The following is a 24,488-nucleotide window of genomic DNA, read 5'->3' as shown; positions in this document are numbered from 1 at the left end:
GACGAGCATTATTCTGGGCACAAAGAGTACATCGGGCTGAGGCAGTGGCAACCAGACTATCCAATCCTTCCAGCACCACTATTCGACTGAGTAGGCGGGCTAGTGCTGTTTTCCCTAAGTGTGATAGGTCATGAGCTTGAGACACTACAGGCCAAGCTAGGTGGCGTGGCACCAGAACTCTGGTATCAGGGAGATGTAACCAGCCATCAGGTCTCCTTACTGCACCTTCCTCTTGAGCCCATTTCTCTTCCATTTGGGTATACATAGGCGTCCATTCTTGCAGTCGAATTTGGAACAGGGGAGTCACAGTACTTGCTGGGGGTCCTCGAGCAGCTTCCTTGGCCACCCGATCAGCATGGCGGTTCCCTCGGGCCACTGGAGTATCTATCCTTTGGTGTCCCCTGCAGTGAATAACAGCTACCTTCTTAGGGGCCCACACAGCCTCTAGCAGCTGAAGTATTTCGGGTCCATACTTAACAGGTTGGCCTGCGGCATTTATGAGTCCCTTTTCCTTATACAAAGCTCCATGAGCATGTAGAGTTGTAAAGGCATACTTGGAATCAGTATAAATGTTGGTTACCAGTCCTGCTGCTAGCTCCAGAGCTCGTATGAGGGCCACAAGTTCTGCTTTCTGGGCTGAAGTTCCTTGGGGCAGGGCTCTTGCTTCTATCACCTTGTCTTCTGTCACCACAGCATAGCCTGCCAATCGCTTGGAGTTCTCCACATAACTGCTTCCATCTGTAAAATAAATTACATCTGGGTCCCTCCACGGAACATCTTTAAGATCTGGTCGACTGGCATACACTTCATCCATGGTTTGGATACAGTCATGATCCGGTGGTCCCTCAGATGCTGGCAAAAGAGTGGCGGGATTAAATGTAGCCACTGTTTCCAGGTGTATCCGTGGATTCTCACACAAGCTAGCTTGGTACTTAACCATGCGGTTATTTGTAAACCAGTGGTTGCCCTTATACTCCATGAGGGTAAGAACTGCGTGGGGGACTTTAACAACCAGTTCTTGCCCCAAGGTCAGCTTATCAGCTTCCTGGACCAGTAAGGCTGTTGCTGCAATGGCCCTCATGCAGGCTGGCCATCCTTTAGCCACTCCATCCAGCTGTTTAGACAGGTATGCAACAGGCCTCTGCCAGGATCCCATCATCTGGGTCAGCACACCCAGAGCAACCCCCTGTCGCTCATGGACATACAGTGAGAAAGGTTTCTCCACATCAGGAAGGCCTAACGCAGGGGCTTGGAGTAGGGCTTTCTTTATGGCAATGAAGGATTGTTGAGCAGTAGGTCCCCATTCAAATGGTTCCTTTTCACCCCCCCTTTGTGGCCTGGTAAAGGGGTTTCGCCATCAATGCAAAATTTGGAATCCAAATTCTACAGAATCCGGCTGCTCCCAGAAATTCCCTAACTTCTCTTCTGGACTTGGGTTGGGGAATTGCAGCAACTGCTTGCTTCCTACTGACATCCAGTCTCCGACTTCCCTGGGAAATACAGAAACCCAGATACTTCACTTCTGACTGACAAAGTTGGGCCTTTGAGCGTGAGACCTTATAGCCTGCATCCAAGAGTAGCTCCAGCAATTCTCTGGTAGCCTCAAAACACTCTTCCTGAGTCACTGCTGCAATCAGGAGGTCATCTACATACTGGAGTAAAACTCGCCTGGAAGGCTCAGATTTAAAAGTCTTAAGGTCTTGTCCTAGGGCTGTCCCAAAAATAGTGGGGGAATTCTTGAACCCCTGTGGCAGGCGGGTCCATGTATACTGAAGCTTCCTTCCTGTTACTGGGTTTTCCCATTGAAAGGCAAAAAGCAGTTGACTGGCGGGGGCCACCCGAATACAAAAGAAGGCATCTTTTAGGTCTAGTGTCGTGAAATGGGTAGCTCCAGAAGGTATCAATCCTAGCAGGACATATGGATTAGGCACTACAGGGTGTAATGAGATAGTGGATTTGTTAACCACCCGTAAATCTTGGACTGGCCGGTAGTCCTCAGTCCCTGGCTTCTGAACTGGCAACAGTGGCGTATTCCATGGAGACTGACAAGGACGAATAATTCCATGGGATAACAGACGATTCAGGTGTGCTTGGATCCCTTCCAGAGCCTTTCTGGGAATTGGGTATTGGCGAAGATGGATTGGCCGGGCACTTGGAAGTAAGTCTACATGGACAGGAGGAATATTTCGGGCCAACCCTGGGGGATTATCTTCTGCCCATACCCCTCTGACCTGAAAGCTGTCCGCCAGGGGTAGGTCAACTTGGCCATGTGACTGATGCAGCCGCCATTCTTCTTCAAGGGGGCAGCAGAAACTCAATATACCCTTTGGGCTAGATGTCGGGGGCCGAAAGGAGACTGAAGTCTGGCCATCAGAGTCAAAGGAAATTTGGGCCCTAAGCTTGGACAGCAGGTCTCGACCTAACAAAGGGATTGGACAGTCTGGCATATACAGGAATTCATGAGTGACTGTGTGTGAGCCTAATTGGCATCTACGGGTCGTCAGGAAGGGCCTCCGGTTCTGCACCCCCGTGGCTCCCACCACTCGGACAGTTTTTCCAGACACAGGCGCTAATCACTCCGTCACAACAGAATGTTCAGCTCCTGTATCAATCATGAATGGAATTGAGCGGCTCCCTATAGTTAACTTGACCATAGGTTCCTGGGAGCCCAGTTTGTAGGAACCCGGTCTGTCCTATTCGTCCCATTCTGCCATCTCGGCTATCCCGATGATGTCAGATTCAGCAGGCTCATATCTTCCCTCTCGAACTCGGCCTCGGCTTCCTCGATCTCCTGGTCCCCTTCTCAGTCCCTGGCGCCTCTGGGGGCATTCATCTTTCCAGTGCCCTCTTTCCTTACAGTAGGCACACTGATCCCTCTCCAATCTTGGTCTGGGATTCTCCCCCCTTGGCCGGGATTGATTGAAGGAATCTCGGGGCCTGGCTGGTGGTCCGGGGTCCCACTTTGGCTTCCCATTAGCTAGAGGTCGACCTCGATTAAGGGTGGAATTAGTAATGGCTGCCGCTAAAAGGTCGGCCTTCTTCTGCATCTTCCGGTCAGCCTCTCGGCGCACCTCCTGATCTCTATTAATGAAAACCTTGGTTGCGATCTCAATTAGCTGGGTGGTATTCATCCCTGCGAATCCCTCCTGACGCTGCAACTTCTTCCGGATATCTGGCATACTCTGGGCCACCAATGCACTATTCACCATTCTCTGGTTTTCTAGGGCTTCAGGATCAAATGGGGTGTATGTTCTGTAGGCTTCAATTAGTCGCTCTAGAAAGGCCCCAGGGGATTCAGCTGCCCCTTGGAGAATTTCAGAGACCTTTGCCAGATTAATGGGCCTCTTTATGCCTTTCCTCATACCTTCCAGCAAGTCCCGGCAATAGCCAGACAACAGTTCATAGTGCTGCCCATTATTTGGATCCCAAACTGGAGCTGCGCGAGGAAACCGAGCTCTAACCCATTCCTCTAGGTTCTGTGTCCCCTCGGGGGCACGCACTCGCGTTATGGCCTCAGCATTTTGCAAAATCTTCCGCCTCTCCTCAGTTGTGAAGAGGGTCAGGAGAAGTTGTTGACAATCAGTCCAGGTTGGGTTATGGGTGGCCATAATGCTAGCCACTAGGTCCACCACTGCCTGAGGCTTTTCAGTATAAGAGGGGTAATGTGTCTTCCAATTCAGGAGATCGGTGGTTGTGAAGGGTACATACTGATAGGCCTGTGCCTGTATAACCTGACCCTGATTATTAGGATCCGGTCGAGTGGTAGTTACCTGTCGGAGTGGCAGAACTCTCGAGGAGGTGGGAATGGAATCTGAGGTAGAGCTAGGAGCTACCCTCCTATCATGCTCAAAGGTGATTGCAGCAGGTCTAACCCATTCAGGGGAGGTGTGTTGAAACCCTGAGGGATGGGGAGGGGTACTCATAGACTGAGAGGTGGTCACAGGTGAGTCAGTCCATTGAAAGGGATGCCGGGCCCCTGATGAGTGGGTAGGGGTACTAGAGGGAGAGGCTGGGCTGTCAGGAGTTGAGGAGTCAGGGAGTGGAGCCCAAAGCGGGTCTTCGGAGGTTAACAGGGAAGGATGTGGCAGAGGAGGGTAGAGACTGGCTGAAAAGTCCAACCTAGGATGTGGTGGGGTTCGCACAGTGGGGGAGGAACTATCCGGAGAAGCCTGTACTGGAGAAGCTTGGGCTGGGCGGCGTGGATCTCTAGGGGCGGCACGAAACCCCAACAATGGGCCATAAGGTGGTGGCTCAAGATCTGAGGGGTCATCAGAGAGTATGGGTTTCTCAGGCAGGGTAGGGGCGGAAGCCACCGATTGGTTGGTAGGCTTCCTGGGGCTCTTTCCCTCTTCCAGTTTAGATTTTCTAATCTTTCTTTGAACGCGGCCCAACATGAATTTTACTGGGGATCCCATATAAGTTTTCAACCAAGAGGGAGGGTCAGTCACAAGGCTATCCCAGGAATCTATATAAGGGAGTTGTTCAGAATATTCTGGTTCTCCTACAACTATGCTGTAAACCTTCCGGATTACTTCAATATCTAAGCTGCCACTAGGGGGCCACCCCACTCCCATAGATGGCCACTCAACTTCACACAAGGTTCTTAGAGTACTTGAGCTTAAAGTCTGTCCATAGTCATTAATTAAAAATCCTTTTTTTAAATTCTTAAGCATACAGTCTAGGGGAGTATCAATTTGTCTAGACGATTTCCCTCCCATAATGCTTACAGTTACAACACACAAAGGGGGAGGGAATTTTTGAAAGTGCAGTAAGGGGTCCGCACTCTCGAGACACTAGGTAGACAGACAGCAATCGCTTCCTTCCGTCGCTGGCCAATTGAACTCGCGTTAATTGGAAACGCAGCTATAAGAAGTCCGCACTCGTTTAACATTCACGCATCACACATTCTGCACAAAAAATCCCACCCAACAATTTCAGATTTCTCAGATACAGATAAGCTCAAGCGTTTTCGCTTCTAGTCCCCACGACTAGAAGGTACTAGGGCCTTCGCTGAGAGTTGATCAGGCTCTCCTTCCCCCAATTTTTGAGGGGCTGGTTTACAACTTTCTAGCTAGAATTATAATACAGAATACAGAATACATACCCGGCGAATGTTCTCCAGTCAGTTGGGTGCTGGGATTAATGCAGGATTCAGTATCCCACCGCTGCCACCAAGAATTGTTGCAGGAATGGATGCATGAATTTATGATACTTCAGGAGTCAGATAGCACACCAGAATGAGAGAGAAATCTTCTTTATTTGCCAGCAAACAAAGTAGAACATCAGCATTAAGTCTCTTCTTCTCTTTCTCAGCTCTCTTTGTCTCTCTCTCAGCTCTCTGTGTCTTTCTCTCAGCTCTCTGTGTCTTTGTGGCTTCTGTCTCAGCTGCTTCTCTTCTTATGCTGTCTTCTCCTTCTTCTGTCTGTTCCTTCTGTCCTTCTTTCTCTTCTGAGCTCCTTCTGACGTAAACTGCTTCTTCTCCCACTTAAATACAGTTCTATCTAGCCTAGCCTAGCCCCCTTACTCTCCAATTGGTTAAGGAATAGATTGATTACCTTGCCTCAACCAATCAGCTCCATACAAATATCAGTTACATAGGTTCCAGACATCCTAAACTGACCTGTGACCTGGGGCCCCTTACACCAGACATTTGGGCTCCAGTCTCTTACATGTTATTATGATTGATTTCTCATATTCCTAGTACTAACTGCTAACTAAACTCTGGTATTCATTAAAGGGGTCAAGGGCCAATCTTACTTAATGGCATACATATCAGGTTATTACTTTCAAGACCATTTCTACATTTTACCTATAATTAATCAAGGAGAAGAGAGCTGACTAGTCCTGACCTCTTTCACCTATCAGCTTATACATTGAACCAGCCAGAACTGCAGATAACTTAAAACACATGTTGGCCTCTTCACTGCAGTCCTTGCTTGACCTCTCAAACAGCAGACAAAGAGTAATACAGAATTTAACAGACATTCTACACAGAATTATTAATTTACACAGAATACAGCATATTCTAAAGTAAGCATCCTTATAAGACATATTCTACATACTTATAATGGTCTATATATCTAAGCTATCTCCTTATAACAAAATCTACATATCAAGAACTTCTGAAATTATTTCAGCTTTAAACTACAGTATGCCTAACAGTATACAGATGTTGAGCTAGCATTGGCAATTCACAAGGGTGAAAGAAATTCCTGTCTCTGACCTTTCTAACCTTTGGCTCGGCAAGCTAGACATTGAGTAATTAACCTGAACCATCTGGCATTCCTTCATTTGCAGGGCTGAGAATTTAAAATAGTATTTGAGCATCTTTAAACAAAATTAACCCTTAATATGATTTCTTATATATATTATGCCCATGGCTGCCTCAGCGGTAGTCCCTGAAGAACGAGCAGTAAGCCCGCACTGGGCTTATCCCGCTCTGAAAAAGGACCCCTAACGCAATACCACTTTATCTCTCATTCCAAATATGAACTCTTTATACTTGACTGCTTAATCTACTATGTCAATCATGATCTTTAATGTAATATCACTTGTATCTCTCACTCCGGAAATGGTGATCGCCATGACGGAACAATGTAAGCCACATTGAGCCTGCGAAAAGGTGGGAAATGTGGGATACAAATGCAACAAATAAAATAAATGCTTAAAAGATAAAGGAAACAAGTTAGAAAGTTGTACGATATCTAATATTTTAGGCCAAATATCCAGCTAAAATGTATAGACATTATTGTACCTTTCTGATAGAGCAAGAGATAATTTACTTTTAAAGGATTTAGTAGGAGTCCAATGAGCTCTATGCTGTAAAAAATAGGAGAGGGAGGATCTCGGGCCATTTAACCAGGAGAGAGACCATTCTTTGTTTGACAAATGTTCACCAGTATCTTTTTCCCATGTTTTTTTTTTTTAGAAGAAATACTACATTGTTTTGACAGAGTTTGAAAACATTCACGAAATGAAGAGGCGGAAGGTGCAGGAGTAGAAAACAGATTAAAAAATGGTTGTAATGGAAGAGACTTTGAAACAATTTTAATGTTAAGGTGTAGGAGAGGAAAGGGAATGGGATTTTATATACTGCCATTCTGTGGTTACTCTGTGCACCACTGGGTAACACTAACATCTTCATAACCTCTTTTATAACTGCGCATGCAGGTTAGAACTGTACAGGGTTCTTGACGCTTTACAACAGCGCTGTCTTTATCATAATACAGACCCTGTGATTTTTTTTTTCTGAGCAAAGAGGGTGAGTGGAATCCTCCTTTGGGTGACTATTTAAGTAAATTAAAGAGTGAGATCTCTAGGGGTGAGCATATCGCAGACTTCGTCTCGGCCGATCCTAAAACATATGGGTACAGGTTATCCAGCGGGGAGACCCGCCTGAAGGTAAAAGGAATCACACAAGCCAAAGGTGCCAGTAGGTGAACAAACCAAAATATCCATCCAGCAAAAAGGGATAGTCAGAAACAAGGCCTGGTGGTTTGACCCAGGAGAATCCCCCACAGCGGCTGCTGAAGATGTCGCATCTTTCTTCGGAGTCCTCATAGCCGCCTCCATGGTGTTGTCAAAGTGGTGGAGCCACCTGGTCTGAGGGGTCAAAGGTGTCGCTCTCGAAAGCTGGGACTCTCACTTTGTCCAACGCCGAGTCGGGATCCCTCATTTCCTGCCCACTATGGAAGCACAAACAAATCCAACTTCTGTTGACCAAGAGGAGTAGAGGTGGCTTCAGGGGGATAAAAGCTCACCTAACCCTTTCGCTTAGAAGGCATGATAGAGAGAGGAACAAGGTAAGCACAGAGCAGATTCTCATGTGTCCTCTCAATCAGCCATTATGCTGTCTACCCCCCCCCCCCCCCCCCCCCAACTCTTCCCCGGATGTAATTTTTTAACCTTTGCAGCTGCTCCTCTAAGTTTTTTTTCACTGTTCTTCTCATTTTATCACAGTCGCCTTTTTGAAAATTAAATACTAATGAACTGGATTTCCTATGTGTACTTATTCCAGAGCTTATATCAAATCTGATCATATTATGATCACTGTTATCAAGTGGCTGCAGCACCATTCCCTCCTGCACCAGATCACGCGCTCCACTGAGGACTAGGTCTAGAATTGTTCCCCCTCTTGTTGGTTCCTGAAACAGTACTCCATAAAACAGTCCTTGATTTCATCAAGGAATTTTACCTCCCTAGCATTCCCTGATGTTACATTTACACAGTCGATATCAGGATAATTGAAATCACCCATTATTACTGTGTTCCCCAGTTTGTTAGCCTCCCTAATTTCTCATAACATTTCTAAATCTGACTATTCAATTTTGCCAGGAGGACAGTAGTACACTCCTATCACTATCCTTTTCCCCTTTATGAATGGAATTTCTATCCATAGATATGTTTTATGTCCTGCAGAATTTTTAGTCTATTCGATTCAAGGGCCTCCTTAACATATAATGCTAAGGGGCGTAGCCACGGGTGGGCCTAGGTGGGCCCAGGCCCACCCATTTCCACCCAAGGCCCACCCAAAAATAATGGATCACAACCGCAACCGCGATCGCAACCGCAGCTTCACGTGAGTCTTCTTTTCTCTCCCTCACCCCCACCGCAAAGCATCTGAGGGCAGCGTTTCAGACCCACTCCAGAGCCTTCCCTCTGTGGCCTGCTGCTGAGATTAATCTCTTTCCCCTCCCTCACCCCTGCCGTAAGCATCCAGTTTAAATTAAGGGCAGGGCCAGCAGTGATTCGCTGAGCACTCCGGAGCCTTCCCTCCGCCACGATCTGCCCTCTGGGAAACAGGAAGTTGCGCTGAAGAGAGCTGATCGTGGCGGAGGGAAGGCTCTGGAGCAGGTCTCTTCATCTGTGATCAGCGATAGTGAGGGAGGAAAATGGAGTGAGTGGCTGAACCTGTAGGGTGGGAGAGGGACAGGCTGGGAGACAGTGGCTTCACCTGCGTGGGGGTGGGGTTGGGGCTTGAGGCCATAGGGAAGGGATTGGAGAGAGGTTCTGGACCTTCAAAAGGGGGGGGGGGGTTGGCTGGAGAAAAGGGAGAGAGATTCTGGACCTGCAAAAGGGGGGAGATGGCTGGCTGGAGGGAAGGGAGAGAGGTTTGGGACCTGCAAGGGGGGGGGCTGGCTGGCTAGAGGGAAGGGAGCCAAGTTTGGGACCTGCAAGGGGAGAGGTTGCTGCTTGGAGGGAAGGGAGAGAGTTTTGGATCTGCAAAGGGGAGGGGGTGGCTAGCTGGAAGGAAGGGAAGTTCTGGACCTGCAATGGGGGGTGGCTGGCTGGCTGGAGGCAAGGGTAAAAGGCAAAGGAGAGAGATGCTGGACCTGAAAGGGGGGGAGGAAGATGGAGGGAAGGATGAGAGGTGCTGGACCTGCAAGGGAGAGAGGCTGGGGGCTGGAGGAAAGGAAGAGAGTTGTTAGACCTGCAAGGGGGGCAGGCTGGAAGGAAGGGAGAGAGGTGCTGGACCTGTGGGGAGGGGGGGGGGGCTAGAGGCTGGAGGGAAGGCCTGCAGGGGAGGCTTGAGGGAAGGGAGAGAGGTGCTGTACCAGGAGGAGAGATTAGAGGGAAGGGAGAGAGATGGCGGATCAAGGGGATGAAGGAAGAAGGAGACAAATTGTTTAACCCACAGTGGGAGAAAGAGCCAAAAGCTGGAAGAGAGAAGCAGAGTAGCTGGATAGGTGGGATCGGAGAGCAGAGAGAGACATTGGTGTGAGTGAGGAAGAAAGGGGTGATACAGAAACAGACGTGAGATGCTGTATTGGAATGACATATGAACACAGAGGGGTAATGCCTGACAGAGAGGGGGGAATGTGAGAATAGAGAGGCTATGCTGGACACTTGGAGGGAGGGGTATATGGTCACAGGGGAGAGATACTAGACATAGGGGACAATAGGAACTCAAAAGGGAGATACTGGGCATGTGAGGGCATAGGGACACAAGGGGTGATGCTGGACACAGGGGTAGGGGATAGAAGGGTGGTGATGGATGCAGGAATTTGAACATAGTGGAGATACTGGACAAGGAACTATAGGGACACAGAGATGGGAGATGGATGGTGGACATGGAGAGAGAAGAAATGACAAATAGACAGGAGACCCTGGTAAGTGAATTAAGACAGAAGAAAGCAGAAACCAGAGACTAGAACCAAGCTGATTTGTAAAATAAAATAACCAGACATCAAAAGGTAGAAAAAAAATCATTTTTTTTTTCAATTTTGTGATTAAAATCAGTGGCGTAGCTACGTGGGGCCTGAGGGGGCTGGGCCCCCCGCAGATTCACCCCAGGACCCCCCTCCCGGCGAACCCGCCCCCGCCGCCGCCTACCTTTACTTTTGCTGGCGGGGGATCCCACTCCCCGCCAGCCGACGTCTTCTCAGTCCTTCCTGCTCTTCAATTTGTTTGCTGACGTCCTGCACGTAATTGTACGTGCAGGACGTCAGACTCAGAGAACAGTTCTGTTCTCTGAGTCTGACGTCCTGCAGTCAGCAAACAAATTGAAGAGCAGGAAGGACTGAGAAGAGGTCGGCTGGCGGGGAGTGGGATCCCCCGCCAGCAAAAGTAAAGGTAGGCAGCGGCGGGTTCGCGGCGGGAGGGGGGGGCGGCAATGTCGGCGGTGGGGGGGCGGCGCCGGGGGGAGGGCTAAAATGTGCCCCCTCCCCCCGGACTCTGGACCCCTCCCCCACGGAAGGCTGGCTACGCCCCTGATTAAAATATGTCACATTTGGAATGTACATCTTGCCAGAGCTGGTGTTAGACATGGCTGGAGCCCAGGCCATAAATTTGGGAGGGAACCCCAAAGCCCATCACCAGACTGCACTGCCTTCAGCTTCCATCATGCTTGTGGCTCTCTCTGGCCAGGCCGCCAGGGGACCAAGAGCAATTGCACTCCAACACCATCCCTGGCACGTACTATGTTTATATTTGCACAGGAGGAAATGCATTTCTTTCTGTATCTCTGGTATTGTATTACATGCAAGGTTTGGCTTTTTGGGGTTTTGGTTATATTTATGTTTATACATTTTAGTCAATTATTCTATATTTGTCATTTTTATTCCGTGTGTGTGATCGAGGTATTCTGTTAGCATGAATTTTCTATGTAGCCTTCTGTAGTAAGTTTGGTTTGTTTAGTTTTCCCAATAGATGTATTGATATTTTACGGCCCCACTGTAATATGTAGGGCAATGCCTTTTTCATACCGGTAGATAGGATCCTTCTTTTGGAAGTTAGTGCTGGCATTGTAGATTTGCATTAGGTTATGAGTGACATTTTGTTTTAAAGATTGTTGTATTTACTATATGGCGGCTGTTGAGATTAAGGTGAGTTTTATGGGGAAATGTCCTAACTCTGCTCTGTACCCATTGGGGGAGGGACAGGGGGTTCTGTGGATGCAGAATTTATTTGCCTTTAATACTAAACTATACTTTCTGGGATCATTTCTATAGCGTGTAACTGGAAAGATATGTTGAAAAGTGTTTGGTCTTGCTATACAAGCTAAGTATGTGTGTTAGGAAACCGAGGCTCAATGGAGGTGGAAGAGTGCATGCAATCTCTTGTACTTCCCCCTGAAGCCTGCACTGCTACCCTTATTGAAGTTATTGGGAGTGGGGTAGAGCTGGAGCATGGGGTGGGGTATCAGGTGGCAAGGTTTTCAATTTCAAAAAAGTTGGCAACCCTGGTGCCGACCCATCTGACTTGTTGGCCCACCCAAAAATTGCTTTCTGGCTACGCCACTGCATGGCAGCGCATTCCAGAGCTGCGTGCTCGTAAAGGAAAAGGTAGATGCATGCATTGATTTGTATTTCAAACCCTTACATTTGGGAGGATGATGAATGGAGGAGGAGTGGCCTAGTGGTTAGGGTGGTGGACTTTGGTCCTGAGGAACTGAGTTCAATTCCCACCTCAGGCACAGGCAGCTCCTTGTGACTCTGAGCAAGTCACTTAACCCTCCATTGCCCCATGTAAGCTACATTGAGCCTGCCATGAGTGGGAAAGCACAGAGTACAAATCAGGGGCATAGCCACGGGTGGGCCCAGGCCCACCCAATTTCCCTCCAGGCCCACCTGCCCATGTCACTCGCTTGTACAAATTCATTGTCCTCCCCGCCAGCACTGCATTCTTTTCTTCGATCGTCGCCGGCAGCGCTGCCATTCACACAGGCAGCTCCGCCCCCCCTTTGCTGCGTCCATCTGGCCCTACGTACACAGGAAGTGCATCAGAGTGGGCCGGATGGACGCGGCAGAAGGGAGCGAAGCTGCCTGTGTGAATGGCAGCGCTGCCGGCGATGATCGAAGAAAAAAATGCAGGGACCGAAGCTGCCTTCTCTCTTCTGCTGCGCCGATTCAAAGGGTTGCCGGTAGCATGTAAGAATCACTGCTGCTGGCTGCTGGCTTCTGGGTCAGTCAGCAGCAGTACAGCAATTCTCTCTTACATGCTGCCAGCAACCCTTTGAAATGTGCTGGTGCCGTGATGCTCCTGATGCTGCATGGAGGGGGGGTTGGAGAGAAGATAAAATTGTTGGGCTGCTTGGGCATGGGAGTGGAAGGGAGGGAAAGAAAAGAGATGCTACACAGGGGGTAGGAGTGAGGGAAATTGTTAGGGAGGAGAGGGAGAGATGCAGGGGGGGTGTAGGAGAGGGAGACATGCATGGGAGAGTAGAAGAAAGGGGATCATTATTGGGATATGGGAGGAGAGAGAGGGATAATTGCTGGATGTAGGGTAGGGTGGGGAGGGAAGGAGGGGTGAATGACAAAAGAAGGAGAAATGTTGGACCTGGGAGGGGAGGAAAAAGTACTGCACAGGGGAGAGAGGGATGAAGGAGAAATGTTTCATGGTGGTGGAAGAGATGCTGCAAAGGGGGAAACAGATGTTAGACTTGGGATGGAAGGGTGAGAAAGAAGAGGAAAAGAGGGAACAATGTTGAACATGAGGGCGGAGGAGGGGGAAGAAAGAAGAAAGAGGGAGATGGATCCAGGGGTAGAAGACAGTGAGGGAGAAATGCTGGAATGTGGGTGGGAGGGAAGAGGGGGAGAAATGCTGGCCCCTGGGGGAAGGGGCAAGAGGAAAGAGCGAAAGGACAGGAAGATGTTAGGAGGGGATAGAGGGTGGAGAGAGGAGAAAAAGGGAGCAGATGCTGGGCTAGAAGGGTTGGAAGGAGGCAGACACTGGGATGGTGGAACCATGTGGAAGGCCAAGGGGGTGGTAAGGAAATGAACAAGAGGATGATAGTGATTACGGGGAGTAGATTGAAGATGAAGGCTGGAGAAGGAGTGAGATGGGGAATAGGAGAGCTAGTGGGTGAAAGAAGGAGATGGAAATCAGGTATCTGAAAAGTAAAAAGGAAAAGGATTAGAAGATGAAATTTGAGTGGACAGAGAGCAGGAAGATAGGAAAGAGCTAAAATGAAACAAACATCAATATGTCAGTGTAGTGAGGGAATGGAATGAGAGTGGAGAAAAGACAAATGAATAGCAGCTGCTTGAAGGAGAATTAACAGAAAGACAGGGAAGTGGAAAAGAGAAATTTGAACCAACATAATGGAAAAATAAAATGACCAGACAACAAAGGTAGGAAAGACATTTTATTTTGAATTTATTAACTGAAATTTGTTAGCTTGAGAAATGTGCACAGCGGATATCTTATTGTGTTCAGTAGAAAAAAAGAAATGTATTTCTGATTTTATTTCTCCACTGTAACATGCCGAGGTTCCGAGTTCAATTTTTGTCTACATATTTTTATTTCTAATTTGTGATCCCTTGTTCTGTATCTGGTGAGAGTCTGGGCCCTAGCATGTCTAACACTAGTCCCGACCCTTGCTGTAGCTGGTGGGGATCCCTAACCTACATCAGCTGAGGGCCTCCTCTAAAAGCAGCTAAAACTCCCTTCTCCTAAGCTTGGCAGATGGCGGCAACATCTTTGAGCCACCGATAACTAAGCATGCATGGGGTGCCAGCATCGGTGACTCAAGGAATTGTTGCTATTGCTGCCTGCCAAGCTTGGTAAAAGGAATTTGTGGCTGTCTTCAAAGGAAGTTTTCAGCTGACAGAGCTTGGAGATCTTTATGAGCTAAAGTATATTTTGAATTGGGAGGTGCCGGGGGAGATGTGGAGAGTGCGGGGAGGAAGGGGGCAGAGACAGAGAGAAAATTTTGTGCCCACCCACTTTGGGCTCAGGCCCACCCAAAATTGGCCGTCTGGCTACGCCACTGGTACAAATGTAACAAAAAAAAATGAGGGGTGTACAGGAAGATTTTTTTGCGTTCCTGGGTGGTAGTTCTATTAGATCTGACATGTAGGCTGGGGCGTTACCATGGATGATTTTATGGACTAAAGTGCAAAGTTTGAATGTGATGCGTTCTTTTAGTGGGAGCCAGTGTAGTTTTTCTCGTAAGGGTTTCGCGCTTTCGTATTTTGGTGTGCCGAATATTAGTCTGGCTGCCGTATTCTGAGCTGTCTGGAGTTTTTTTTAGTATTTGTTCTTTACAGCCAGAGTAGAGTGAGTTATAATAGTCCAGATGACTGAGTACCAGTGATTGTACCAGATTGCGGAAGACAATCCTTGGGAAAAATGGTCTAACTCTTTTTAGTTTCCACATTGAATGAAACATCTTTTTGGTTATGTTATTTGCATGGTTCTCAAGTGTTAGATGTCGATCAATGGTGTCTCCGAGGATTTTCAGGGTGTCCGAAACTGGTAGATTTAGTTTAGGTGTGTTGATGGTGGTAAATTTATTCTTATTGTATTGCGAGGTGAGTACCAGGCATTGGGTTTTCTCAGCATTGAGTTTCAGCTGAAATGCATCTGCCCAGGAATTCATAATATGTAGGCTTTGCTTGATTTCATTGGAGATTTCCCTTAAATCTTCATGGAATGGGATGAAGATCTTTACATTGTCAGTGTATATATATGGGTTTAGGTTCTGATTCGATAGTAATTTGGCCAAGGGTGTCATCATTAGATTGAATATGGTCGGTGAGAGGGGGGATCCCTGTGGATCTCCGCATTCAGGTTTCCATGTCACTGATGTAATCGAGTTTGAAGTCACTTGATATAAGCGTGTAGTGAGGAACCCTTTAAACCAATTGAGAACGTTGCCTCCAATTCCAAAATATTCGAGGATGTGTAATAAGATTCCATGGTCAACCATGTCGAATGCACTTGACATGTCGAATTGTAGCAGTAGAATGTTGTTGCCGTTTGCTATCAATTGTTTGAATTTGTTCATGAGCGTTAGTACGGTTTCAGTACTGTGATTAGAGCGAAATCCTGATTGAGAATCGTGTAATATCGAGAACTTGTTTATATAGTCTGTGAGTTGTTTGGTCACTATGCCTTCTGTTATTTTGGTAATTAAGGGGATGGATGCTACTGATCTATAGTTCGTTAGTTCATTTGCATTTTTCTTTGCATCCTTGGGTATAGGGGTGAGTAAAATGTTACCTTTTTCCCTTGGGAAGAGTCCATTTTGTAGCATATAGTTTATGTGGTTTGTTAGGTCTTTTATAAATTGTTGAGGGGCCGATTTCATGAGGTTGTTTGGGCATATATCTAGTTTGCAGTGAGATTTGGCGAATCTTTTAAGTGTTTGTGAGATACGATCTTCCGGTAGTATTGTGAATTCTGTCTAGATTCTGTCTGCTGGATATATTCCAGGGTCTGGGTCTAGGCAGTCCAGGAGTGTGCTGTATTCGGTGTGGCTGACAGGTATTTTAAGTCGCAGTTGTATGATTTTCTCCTTGAAGTACTTTGCCAAGTCGTCAGCTCCCGGTATGTCTTTGCTGTTGTTGGTGTCTAATAATTTATTTACAAGTTGGAAGAGTTTGTGTGTGTCTTTGTAATTTGGTCCAATTTCAGTTTTGTAGTATTGTCTTTTGGTTTGTCTTATGGTATATTTGTATTTCCTTCGGAGTTGCTTCCAGTTGTTAAGTGTGGGATCATCTTTCTTTTTGTTCCAAGCTCGTTCTAGTTTCCTAACTTGTGTTTTGAGTTTTTTCAGTTCTTCGTTGAACCATGGTATTGAGTCCTTTCTGTGTAATGTTCTGGTTTGGTTTGGGGCAATGATGTCTAGTGTTAATTTACATCTGTTGTCCCAATTTGAGAGGAATTGAGTTGTGTCTGTTTTTGTTGTCCATCCGTCGTTGTAGATCTGTTGCCAGAATTTAACTGGATCTATTTTTCCTCTTGTGGTGTAGGATTTTCGTATTTGTTTGTTAGGTAAGTCTTTCGTTCTCCATTGGAGGGTTATATGTGCTTTGTAATGGTCTGACCACAGTGTAGGTGACCATTTTGTTTGTGTTAGTATAACATTTGCGTCGTGGTCAAATTTGTATGTTATGAGGTCTAATGTGTGTCCTTTTCGTGTGTTGGTTGCGTATTTTGTCCTTGTAGATCCCATAGTTGTAAGAACTCTCTACAGTCTTGGGTATTTGTTGTGGTGAGATCTTCCAGGTGTAGGTTAATATCTCCTATTATGATGAGGTTGGAGGAAGAGATGCAGGTATTCGAGATAAAGTCCATGAAGTGCGTTTGGTAGTCTCGCCAGTTGCCTGGTGGTCTGTAAAATATAACTGCATTAAGGTGTTCCTGCAGTTTTGGGTGATTGATTCTTATGGAAGCGATTTCAAGTTATGGCAGTATGGATTCAGCTATGTTTGTGATATTGAACTCAGATCTGTATATTATGGCTATTCCTCCTCCCCTTTTTCCATTTATGTCCAGTGTGTAATTTTATATCCTGGTGGGCGTAGTTCTAGGATTATAGGATCTTGGAGGTTGTGGATCCAGGTTTCAGTGATGAAGAGGAAGTCCAGGTTGTCTGCAGTGATCCAGTCTGTTATATCCTCTGTCTTGGTCACTACTGATCTGGCGTTCACGTATCCAATTTGAATTGAATGGTACGATTCGGTTAGGGGTGTTGAAGTCTTAATTTTATAATAGTCATTACTGATTTTTTTTCTCTCAGCCATTTCAGCTTTCTAGTTGTTTCTTCCTCTACTCCCAGATATTTATATGTACCTTCCTGTGTGGATCATTCGGTGGTTTCTGAGGTTTACCTTCTAACAGAAGCTTTTATTACACTCAGTGCATGTAAATGGCTTAACTCCTATGTGAATTCTCTGGTGCATTATCATGTATTTCTTCAACCTTGGTGCAGATAAATGGTTTCATTCCTGTGTGGATTCTCCAGTGTCTGTTGAGTGTTCCTTTTTTAGTAAAGGTTTTACCACACTCAGTACATGCAAAAGGCTTCACTCCTCTGTGGATTCTCTGGTGTATTGTCATGCATTTCTTTGTGAAGCTTTTGCCACATTCAGTGCATTTTCTGGTGTATGGCAAGTGTTTCACTGTCATTGAAGCTCTTACCACACTCACTACATGTAAATGACTTCACTCTCATGTGAAAGCTATGGTGCCATGTCAGGTTTCCCTTCTCAGTGAAGCTTTTACCACACTCAGAACATTTAAATGGCTTCACTCCTGTGTGGATTCTCTGGTGCTGTATCATGTATTTCTTCAACCTGAAGCATTTGCCACACTCACTACATGGAAATGGTTTTACTCCTCAATGGCTATTCTGGTGCATAGTGAGTGTTTCCTTGTCAATGAAGGTCTTACCACACTCAGTACATGTAAATGGCTTCACTCCTGTGTGAACTCTGTGGTGCCTTGCGAGATGTCCCTTCTCAGTGAAAGTTTTACCACACTCAGAACATCTAAATGGCTTCACTCCTGCGTGAATTATCTGGTGTTTTGTGAGGTTTACCTTCTGACTGAAGCTTGTATTACACTCACTGCAGATGAATGGTTTCATTCCTGTGTGGATTCTCTGGTGTTGTATGAGGCCTGCTTTATGAGTGAAGCTTTTATTACACTCAGTGCAAATAAATGGTTTGATGCCTTTGTGGATTCTCTAGTGTGTTCTGAGTGCTTCTTTCACAGTAAAGCTTCTACCACACTCAGTACATGCAAAAGGCTTTACTCCAGTGTGGGTTCTCTGGTGTATTGTGAGGTTTACCTTCTGATTGAAACTTTTATTACACTCAGTACAGATAAACGGTTTCACTCCTGTGTGGATTCTCTGGTGTTTTGTGAGCTGTCCCTTCTGACTGAAGCTTTTATTAAACTCAGTGCAAATAAATGGTTTGATGCCTGTGTGGATTCTCCAGTGTGTTCTGAGTGCTTCTTTCACATTAAAGCTTCTACCACACTCAGTACATGCAAAAGGCTTCACTCCAGTCTGGATTCTCTGGTGTATTATCATGTATTTCTTTGTGAAGCTTTTTCCACATTCAGTGCATAGAAATTGTTTTACTCCTGAAGGAATACTCTGGTGCATGGTGTTTCTTTGTCACTGAAGCTTTTACCACACTCACTACATGTAAATGGCTTCACTTCTGTGTGAACTCTGTGGTGCCTTATGAGATTTCCCTTATCAGTGAAGGTTTTACCACACTCAGAACAACTAAATGGCTTCACTCCTGCGTGGATTCTCTGTGTTTTGTGAGGTGTCCCTTCTGACTGAAGCTTTTATTACACTCACTGCAGATGAATGGTTTCATTCCTGTGTGGATTCTCTGGTGTATTGTGAGGTATTGCTTCTGCCTGAAGCTTTTATCACACTCACTGCAGATGAATGGTTTCATTCCTGTGTAGATTCTCATTTTCTGACTGAAGCTTTTATTACACTCACTGCAGATGAATGGTTTCATTCCTGTGTGGATTCTCTGGTGTATTGTGAGGTATTGCTTCTGCCTGAAGCTTTTATCACACTCACTGCAGATGAATGGTGTCATTCCTATGTGGATTCTCTGGTGTTGTGTGAGGTGTCCCTTCTGATTGAAGCTCTTCAGTGGCATAGCAAGGGCGGGGCAGTGGGGGTGGTCCGCCCTGGGTGCCAGCGGGTGGGGGGTGCTCCGTCGAGAGCCGACAGCTCTTGTCTGCAGCCACCACCCTGCCTTTTTTTTTTAAATCCATGCAGCGACACAGGCAGCGCCTCGCGTCTGCCCTGCGTGTGCTGTGAAAAGGAAAATCGCTGGCGTCGGGCCTTCCCTCTCTGTGTCCCGCCCTCTTCTGAGGTAATTTCCTATTTCCTCGAGGGCGGGACACAGCGAGGGAAGGCCCGATGCCAGCGAGGCGATTTTCCCTTTCACAGCATACACAGGGCAGATGCGAGGCGCTGCCTGCGTCGCTGCATGGATTAAAAAAAAAAAGGCAGGGTGGTGGCAGGAGAAGAGGGCTCTGTCAGCTCTTGTCGGGGGGGGGCTCAGATGGGAGAGGGGGAGCTCAGAGGGGAGAAGGGGATTGGGGAGGGGTAGGGGTGCTAAGAGAGGAGAAGGGGATTGGGGAGGGGTGGGGGAGTTCAGAGGGGTGTTCAGAGGGGAGAAGGGGATTGGGGAGGGGAGAAGGGGATTGGGGAGGGTGGGGGAGCTCAGAGGAGAGAAGGGGATTGGGGAGGGGTGGGGGAGCTCAGAGGGGTGCTCAGAGGGGAGAAGGGGATTGGGGAGGGGAGAAGGGGTCTGAAGCTGGAACTGGGGTCTGACAAGGGGGCAGGAAGGAAATGGGTCCATGCCTGGGGCAGGTGGGAGAATGAGTCTGGGGCTGAAAAGGGGGGATGCAAGGCATGTGGTGGACGAAGGGGGCTGGAATTGGGGGCTGAAAAGGAGGGTAGTTGGGATAAGTGGGCTAGTACTGGAACTGGGGACTGAAAAGAGGGGGCAGAGAGAGAGGGGACAGACCCTGGATGGAAGGGGGGAGCGTGAGGGAGGGCAGACCTTGGATGGATGGGAGAGGGAGGGCAGACGGATTGAAGGGGCAGAGAGAAAGGGCAGATGGTGGGTGGAAGGGGGAGAGAGAAAGAGGACAGGCTGGGGCAATGGTGGATGGAAGGAGCAGAGATAGAGGGCAGATGTGGATGGAAGGGAGAGAGAGGGCAGATATTGATGGAAGGGGGAGAGAGAGAGAGAGATGGCAGACCGGGGCAGATGGTGGATGGAAGGGGCAGATGTGGATGGAAGGAAGAGAGAGGGCAGACAGTGGATGGAAGGGGCAGAGAGAGAGGGCAGACAGTGGATGGAAGGGACATTAGAGAGGGCAGACACTGGATGGCAGAGAGAGAGAGAGCGAAGACAGATGCTGGATGGAAGGAAGACAGTGACAAGAAGATGAGGAAAGCAGAAACCAGAAACAACAAACTGTAAATAAAATATATATTTTTATTTTTTTGCTTTAGGATATAGTATTGTAGTTGTGTTAATAAATGTTTATAAATAGAACATGTAAATAAGATAATCTTTTTATTGGACTAATTTTAATACATTTTGACTTAACTTTCAGAGAACAAAACCCCCTTCCTCAGGTCAGGATAGGATACTGTAACAGCACTATACTGTATTGACCTGAGGAAGGAGATTTTGGCCTCTGGAAGCTAAATGTATTAGTCCAATAAAATGGTATTATTTTATTTTCTGTATTTGTTTTATTTATTTGTTAATTTGTAAAGTGGTGATTGGTATTTGTTAGTTTTTTCAAATTTACATCTACGGTCTTTATATTTTGCACAGTACTAGGGGACATTTTCTGTTTCTGTGGTGTTGCATTGTATGTAGAGTCTGGCATCGGGGGTTGTTTAATTTTTGTCTCAATAGAAAGTTTATGATTACTTATTCTATAGTGGATTAGGGTGTATCTGTGTTCGTGAAAAAGACATGGCTTTCGGTTGGCATTGACTGTGCAGGATCGACGATCTGTACTAATCTGTCTGTTTTTGTTTTATAATAGGTGAATTGATGTTCTGGTGCTCACTGTAGTGTTTAAGATGCTTTCCTTTTTCTTGTGTGACTCCTACAAATTACTGCTTATGGTATGGTAAAATTGCTCTATAGGTCCTGAGTGTTTTGTATTCTCTGTATGCCTAGTACTGGATTTGGGGGGGGGGGGGGGTGTTAAAAAATGACCGGCCCCGGGTGTCAACTACTCTAGCTACGCCACTGAAGCTCTTATTACACTCAGTGCAGATGAATGGTTTCACTTCTGTGTGGATTGTCTGGTGCGGTGTCCCTTCTGACTGAAGCTTTTATTACACTCAGTACAGTTAAGTGGTTTCCTTCCTTTGTGGATTCTCTTGTACCACTGTCAGCAGAAGTACACAAGCTTTCATTTTTCTGAATTTTCTGGTACTTTGAGAGGTCTGTCTTTCTGCAAAAGACTTTTTCAGGTTTAGTAGTAGTCATTGATTCTTCACCAGTCTGAGGTGTTTTATGATCTGTGACTACTTCTCTATGACTGAATTTTTTCTTACATTCAGCACTTGAAACTAGTATCTCTTCTGGGTGGAATTTTGCATTTCTTATGACATTTTCTTCCTGACTGAAGCTTTTGTCACGACTAGAACATGCAGATAATCTCTCATCAGTGTCATTTTTCTGGTATTTTGTAATGCTTCCTTTATTGATAAAGGTTTTCTCATCTACTGTCGTTGTACACACTCTAGTTTCTTTATTATTGTTCTCATGTTTCTCTTTTTCCCTACTGAAATCTTTCCCACACTCAGAACCTATACAGTGTGTCTCTCTTATGCATGTTTTCTGCTGTTGCTGTAGTTCTCTTTTTTGACTCAAGGTTTTCCCACAGTCCGTACCTGTATATGGTCTCTCTTCAGTATCGGATCTCTGATGTGATTTCAGAGTTAAATGATTATTAAGGAATATCTCACATCCATCACACAAACATTTCTGAACTCTCATCTGGTTTGTCTGTTCTTCCACTGTTTGTGTGATATTACTGATACAATGTTCACACAGAGCTGAGCTTCTTGTTGAAGGTTTTTATTTTGATTTTTTTTCCCTTTTCTCCCCAGTCAGAACAGGACGAAGTCTCTTCTTTCTCTCTTTCTGATAACATCTTTTCCTCTTCAGGCTTCTCACTGAGCTTCCATTTATGTGTCTCTGCATTACTGTTCTTAGGGTCATCTTTTTCTAAATAAATAAATAAAAAGTGCATTGTATAGTACGGTAGGAGAACAGCAGTTTAACGAGTTCAATAAAAAATCTGTATAAATAAATTGTAAATTTTCCACCCCCTCCCTGTTGGGAATACATTTCCAAGCTAATCTACCAGGGATGAATACAGAATATCTCATTATATTCAAGTTGATATTCAGAGAAAAACGTCTAAAAAGAGGTTTTGAAAATACTGATTTGGATGTTTTTGAGATAAACGTTCAAATGCAGACTTATGTCACTTTTCGGATGTTTTTCTCTTTTGAAAATGAGCCTGTGACTTTGCCTCCAAGAATTTTCATAATTAATACATTCACTGTTTGCCTTTCATGTCATTAACAGCATCTCCAGTGAACATTATCTAATGCCATTTAATTTGCTTGCAGCATTACATCATGATATGCTCATTTATTAATTGTTTGTATTAAGCATGCCTCCATTATTGAATGTTATTGCATTGCTTTTCATCGCCACAGTACCTGCATATCTTGTATTACTAAGAATATTCCATTATGTACATTTATTACTAGACTAGCCGTTAAGCCCATAACAATGGGCTAATTTTTTGCTTTCCTATGGCCTCCCCCCGTCCACCAACCCTGCTCTCTCCCCTGCCCCCCCCCCCCCGGCGTCGCCCCCCCCCTCTTTCTACCGTGTTGTCAGCTCTCCATCGCTGTGTCTGTTTCCCTCAGTTCCGCCCCCTCCTTCCCTCCCTGCTCCCTCCTCCTCCGATTTCCACACCCATGTCCAAGCCCTCCTCCCTATTGGGCTGTACTGCTGGTGAAGGCAGCGTTCCGACTCTACTGCGCATTTGCAGGTGAGGCAGTCACTTGCCGTTTATATGTTTGATTGCCTATCATGTTGAGTTGTGAGTGAACACGCCCTCAATTGTTTTTGTTTTCTAGCTAGTATTTCAAGCTGTTCAGTGTGATTGAGAGCTGACATCCTTGAAAAGGGGGGGAATATAGGGGTGAAACCCCATATATAGCACTACAATACACAGCCTGACAAGGTAAAACTCTCCTGCAAGAGCCTACTATGCTACTTACTATAGACTTTGTCTCAGTGCAGCACAGCCTTTGACTTGATGTGCTAAGGCCACTGAGCAGGCCAGGAAGATGCCTACTTGAGTGATGTAACTTTCAGGCTTTATTGCCCCAAGAAATTATGTATACCTGAGACAAGGACAGTATCCCAGACACTTCCTATATAATAATTCTCACCTGCAACGTTCTAAAGTAGCTGCCTGTGTCCGTGGCTCCTGGAGTTGCTGAGCTAGGCTCCGTAGCCAGGCTGACGTCGCTCACAGCTGATTCCCAGGCAGAGGGAGTAGGGAAACACGCGGAGCAACTTGCTCCGCGTGTTTCCCTACTCCTGCCCCTGCCTGGGAATCAGCTGTGAGTGATGTCAGCCTGGCAACAGAGCCCAGCTCAGCAACTCCAGGAGCCACAAACACAGGCAGCTACTTTAGAACGTTGGAGGTGAGAATTATATAGGTATTATATTTTTATTATTACTTATAAGAGGACATTCTTGGGGTTTGCAGAGCCAAAACGTCTGGAACAAAGAGCACTGTTATGATAACCTTTGGGGTCATGTTTTCTTCCAAAAACTGAATATAAGGAGCCTCTTGGGAAGTGAGAGGTTATCTGGTGACAACTGGATCCAAGTTGCTAGTGCCTCAGAGTTCATGAGCTCATAAAACCTCCAGGGCATCCCTGCACTACCCTAGAAATGGACCTTTCACACAGCATGCCAGCCAGCCTGCACCTGCTGCACATCCAGGTTCTGTGAAACTTGCATGGCTAAGATCTCCTACCAGCATCTTCTGCCATCTCCTCCGAGGGACTTGCTTTACTGGCCAGAATGTAACTGTTTCAATTCTTGTTGTGCTGGGGATAGTCGGTCCAACTGTTGTGGGCCTAGGGTACTAGGTGTGCATTTTTCTAACTTGCCTGCCAGGTATTCACTGCTTTCCCCTAGGTAATCCTGTTCAGAAGGAAGGGATCCTCAGGAGCTTAACCTTGAATGGGTGGCAGAGACGGTTGGGAGGCGGGGCTAGTGCTGGGCAGACTTATACAGTCTGTGCCAGGGCTGGTGGTTGGGAGGCGGGGATAGTGATGGGTAGACTTATACGGTTTGTGCCCTGAAAAAGACAGGTACAAATCAAGGTAAGGTATACACAAAAAAGTGGCACATATCAGTTTATCTTCTTGGGCAGACTGGATGGACCGTGCAGGTCTTTTTCTGCCGTCATCTACTATGTTACTATGTAATCAAGCATCTGTGCATTGTTCTTATATTCCTATTACGTCATTTTATTTTTATAATACTTGGGCCTTGTGACTGTTACTTGTCAGTATAGCCGGGACTGTGGCCTCGGATCTATAAATCAGGAATCCTAAGTGTGGTTTCCAGATTGCTAACTATAACCAGTTATGTGTTCCTATCTGCACCGTCCTTGAGGAGGCAGTGTAAATCTGTTTT

General features: G+C 46.3%; 1 pseudogene; it reads right to left on the bottom strand.

Annotated features, from left to right (window-relative positions):
• Positions 1 to 17,100: 17,100 nt before the first annotated feature.
• LOC115458953 overlaps positions 17,101 to 24,488 on the bottom strand; it is a 9,210-nt pseudogene continuing 1,822 nt past the window's right edge.

Source organism: Microcaecilia unicolor, unplaced genomic scaffold, assembly GCF_901765095.1.
Source record: "Microcaecilia unicolor unplaced genomic scaffold, aMicUni1.1, whole genome shotgun sequence".
Lineage (NCBI taxonomy): Eukaryota > Metazoa > Chordata > Amphibia > Gymnophiona > Siphonopidae > Microcaecilia > Microcaecilia unicolor.
Note: the sequence above shows the minus strand (reverse complement) of the source record. Positions and strands in the feature narration are given on the sequence as shown.